Below are 5216 nucleotides of genomic sequence, written 5' to 3'. Positions count from 1 at the left end.
AATTTTTATTTAAGAAAAATAACTTCCTTATTATGAATATTAGAAATCCTAATCAATTTAATCCCACCTCATCCATGAGATAAATTTATCCGTCATATATCCCTTTTATATTCGATTTTATTTTGTTTCGAGCAAGTACCAAATGCATGATATGATAGAATTTATCATATCTTAAATTTTATGCTGATCGCAGCTAAGATTTTGGTCCATGCATCGTTGCATGGACAAGCCCTTGTTAAATTTTGGTCCACGCACATTATTTTGTAACTTATTTCATTCACAAACTAAATCTTCCATCTACATTTTAGGACAAGTTTCATTTTATTCAGGACAAGTTTCCTTTTATTCGCTCCAGAAGCTTTGGTCAATCTTCACGCTTACCATTAAAATTTCCCACTCCTTCATGCAAGATTTACATCTAAGGAATGTTGATATCCCATGAAACAAATCTTGTCAGCTAATCTCAAAGTGGTGCTATCATTGCATTTTGGGGGGAAAATTACCAATAAACACTTAAACCCATTACAATTATGTCAGTTCAATCCTATAACTTTCTATTTTGGCCAAATGAGTCTTAAATCTTTCGCATTTGTGTCATTTTAATGTCGAGCCAAATTTGGCTTCTTGGACACGATGAGGCATGGCCGTCTAACAAGCAAAGCGGTGCTAATGTAGATAATTTTTAATAAATATTTTAATATTTTTCAATAAAATTATTTTTGTTCTTTATTATTTTAACTCTTCCTTCTTCCTCTGGTTGGTAGCCGGACAGAGGTGACCAGCCAGAGGCAAGGGCTGGCCGGTGAATTGATCGCTTGAAATACATGGGCCCATCAAGCCTAGGCCCATGTCTTTTATAGACAATCTTAGCCCATTTTCATTTATTCTTCTCCTTTTATCTCATGTGAAGTCATGGCAGTGGACTGAAGAAGCAAAAGAAGAAAAACGAGAAGCTCAACCATGAAGAAGGAAAAGGAGGAAGAAGGGGAAAAAAGGAAGAATTTTCATGCTTCCGAACATCTTGACTAGCCGAATCAACTACGAATGGTAATGCTTGGTAAGTATTTAAGTCGATTATTCATCTAATTGGAGTAACTTTGGAAGTTAGGTACAAATTAGCAAATTTTGAACTACAAGGTTTGATTAAACTTCATTTTAAAGTATGGTCTAGGGCATTGTGGAGTGGTGGGGTTTGATGAAAATCTATTTTGAAGTATGGTTTGTTTGGAATGAAATTCCGAAGTTTTGTGTTTGAGTTATGCGTGACGGATAATATGTGTAATGGCAAAAGACAAACGTACACCATAAATGAGCTTCTTTGTAGGGCTTCGAAGTCGACACATTGATGGATGAACGTGGTCCAGTCAAGTTGTTCGTTAGAGTTGTGTATTACTTGATTTTTAATTATGTTTTTCAATTAATTGATAGGAATGCGAGTGTGTCGGCTCAAGTAACTACCGTAGGTTGGTTTCAGCTTTTCCTAGGTGAGTGATACTATTTCTACTTTGAGTTTGTAAACTCATATTTGAAAAATTAAATGGATTAGTTATGTTATGAGTTAAGAACAAGCATATTTCTTGCATAAATTGGATCGAGCATTTATTACCATTTGCATATTAGATGTGAAAGAGTGATCTTTTGATGATAGTCTAAACCGATCGCCTGCAAATGGGTTTGCAAAACCTTTTGGGAAAGACTCCCAAGAAGTTTTTGAATTTAAATATGGTTTATGAAAGTTTATATACTGATTCTTGAACTAGTTTATGAAATGGAGTTTCAAACAGCTTGGAAAACATATTGTGATATATAAAATGTGATTTAATAGTGACTAATCAAAAGACTTGACCATTGAGTTTGAGTTATGAAGTTTGGTATTGCTTTGTATACATGCATAGTGGTTGCTCAATCTACTTAGAAGATATGTACTACTCACTGAGCTTGTGGTTACTCACCATTCTATTCCAAACCTTTTCAAGTCCTTTGGTTAGCAGCTAGTAGGTTAAAGAGTGCTATCGATGGGGACCTTTGGAAGTAAACTTGGGATATGGTTTGAGGCTACGTCTTTTGGGTGGAAGGACGGTCATGTTACCCCCTGTAGGTTTTGGGGTGTGACAGTGTGCGCTTACCTGCCATTTTTTCTTGTGCATGAGTGCAAGCTATATCTGACTCCTGTACAACCCTTGAATTGCTTAATCTATGAGAGAGAGAGAGAGAGAGAGAGAGAGAGAGAGAGAGAGAGAGAGAGAGAGAGAGAGGCACTAAATGGGTGCCATAAAGCACTAAATGGGTGCCATATCTCCAAATTTTATACTTTGTAAGAAGTTTATAGTCTACATTAATTACAAAGAGGAAAGGTGGACCTTTGGCCAAGAATTAGGTCTAGATTTGCCACGTTATGTATACCAAAATCAAATTTGTTGTTACAATAAACAGAAAGGGTGAATTGTATTTGGAACTTATGACAACTAGGACATATGCATCATTTACATAACCTTGGTGCTTTAGATGCTGATAAAGTAGCTATATTCTGGAAACATCATGGATGGTGGCCGCTATTTGGTGCAAGAATCATCAGTCAAGACAACTTCCTGAATAACACTTATGATGACAACTGTAACTGAGACAACCATGATATTGTTCTCTTCTTGTACCTAAGCACTAAGAAGATTAGTAGTTTGTAAACAAACAGTCGAAACAGAAGCACAATTACATCCCACCACTTGGAATTATCCAGTGATATGCCGAAAGCTGCTTTGAGGATTATCTCGCCTTTAGTTTTGGTTGATATGCCGAAAGCTGTTTTGAGGATTATCTCGCCTTTTAGTTTTGGCTCTCCAGGCTCTGCAGAATCAAACTCAAGACCGGTTGTGACATACTTGTATTGACCCTGCTCATGAGATATTTGTGAGCACTTGTAGTCACTAATCTAAAACATGTTTGTATTGTTGACTGCCATGGCTAGTGGCAGAACTGTTTCTGAGAAGCCCTGTTTATCTGAAGCTCTAGTTTGAGTAAAGAGACAGAGTGAAACATGTGGTGAAGCCTGGCGATGTTATGATCAATCTAGGAAAGCGACTGATAGCAGAATCTTCGTAGTGTTACATTATTACATTGGTTACATCAGCTCTAGCATATGGAAGAGTAGGCCAACAATCCAAAAAGGGAGAAAGGAATGGCAGAACTGTTAATTATTCAATCCATTTCTTCACAGCAAAATAAAAGGCATCTTAATTTATGTTGATTTGAGATTTCTTTCTCATAAATGTACCACGGATGGAAGATGAGAATTTTAACTTCAATGAGTTTAAATATGCAGTGCCAAGCAGTAGCACATGCTCTAGGTGGAGTTTTACTAGTCAGCCAGCATTTTTTAAACTGAAGAGGAGTATTTTCCAAATCGTGGCTTTATGTATATTATATGCTAATAATTTTCAAGTTTGATTTCAGAAAAATAGTGAATCATTGTGTACTAACTACCTCAATTGCCCATTTGGCAAAGGTGATGTAGGACATGGGGTACCACCAAAAGATTACGGAGAAGTCTAAAGATCTGTGATGCCATCATCATTAGAACCTGAATCTACAGAAATTAGCTATGAATGACAATGTACTCTATAAGAATTCGCCACCAAGGAAGGGAGTGAAGAGAGGAAATTCGCAAGCACAAACACTGTCTCACCATAATGTCCATTGAGTCTCTCAGCGTAAAATAGTAGATTTAGACAAGAAAAGGATTTCATACACTGATGAGATTTCTTCTTTGTTATGTAATAAATTTATATTCCTGCTTTGATGATGAGATTGATTACATATTAGTAATCTTGATGAGATTGATCCCACATTAATAATCTTAAGCAGCCCCTGCAAAAGCTCTCAATTGATTTAGCTTTAATCTCTCTATCTGATTGTGCAATACTCACATTCCTCTCTGAATATGAGTTAGAGGAGGCCATCAACTAAAAGTTCATTAGTGAGATTTATGTTATTAACACTGTATTAGGCCTTGACACGCAACTTCACAGCTATCATGGTGGAGCTTGTCTGGCCTGCAGAGGAAACTTAGTTCTAGTCGTATCAACAAATCATTTTAATATCACCTCAAGTATGAAGATACTGCTGATATATAATAGAGGAAAATCGATCAGCCTCAGCACTTTGCTATACCTTCAGTTCTTCAACGAAGAAAGGGACACCACCACAAGACAAACATATCATGAATCCGTAGGTGAATGAAACACACTTTCCTCTATAGATAATCACCCCATTGTTGTATCTGATGTCAAAATATTGAGTTCCGGTACTAATTGATGATAAAACGTAGAACATGATTCTCAACCAGGAGTATCCAATGTCCCTATATATGTTGATGAAGGATCAATGAGTCCAAACCCCGAGCTGCTTCCACTTGCTGGAGTTAGTATTCTTCTTCAACTGGCAGAGCTGATTATCCTTCAGTTTTCAATGGAAGAGATTCAGTTTTGGAAAACTTCAGTCCTGGAAATTCTACTTCAATGTGGATGTAACTCCATTAGTTTCAAAATTTTTAGTGGGAAAGACGAGAAAAATGACTGCATAAGAATTTCGTTGAGTTTTGATTTTTAAGTTAAAGATAAGTGTATTTTAGATCATGCGCCGTTTGTTTTAAGGTTTTTTGAATGAAGACTATAGAAGGAATGTATTTAATAACACAACTCCAACCCTAGCCTCCATATCATTTCCTTTTTTTTTTCCTTATCTTCTTGTAAGATCTTTAGATCTTGCGGCTCATCAAGTAGTCTTCTGAGCTTTTGGATTATATTCTTGTGCTCTTTGTTGAAGAAAGTGACACTCCTCTCTCTCCATGGTTTTTCCTGTTTTGTGTTTCCCACGTAAATATTGCGTCTCCTATGATTTTGATTTTTCTTTCATCCTTTGCTACTTGTGCTTCGATTGGTGCATATTTTAGTGTTTTCCCGCAACAAATTAGTATATAAGCGAAGGATTTCAGTCTTTTTGTTCGAGAAGGCATCTAGCATCTATCAAGTTCGAAGTGGCACCCTTCGATGGCCAAAACAATTTTGAGCTATTGAGGATCAAGACGAAAGCTTTATTGCGTTGGGAAGGTTCAATTAGAGCCTTGGACTAGAATTATCCTGACAATATGACTATAGTTGAGATCAAGGAGATGGAAGAGAGGGCACATAGCACCATCCAATTGTCGTTGTCCGATAAGGTGC

This window comes from Eucalyptus grandis, chromosome 11 (assembly GCF_016545825.1).
Source record: "Eucalyptus grandis isolate ANBG69807.140 chromosome 11, ASM1654582v1, whole genome shotgun sequence".
Classification (NCBI taxonomy): Eukaryota; Viridiplantae; Streptophyta; class Magnoliopsida; order Myrtales; family Myrtaceae; genus Eucalyptus; species Eucalyptus grandis.
This window is presented reverse-complemented; position numbering follows the sequence as displayed.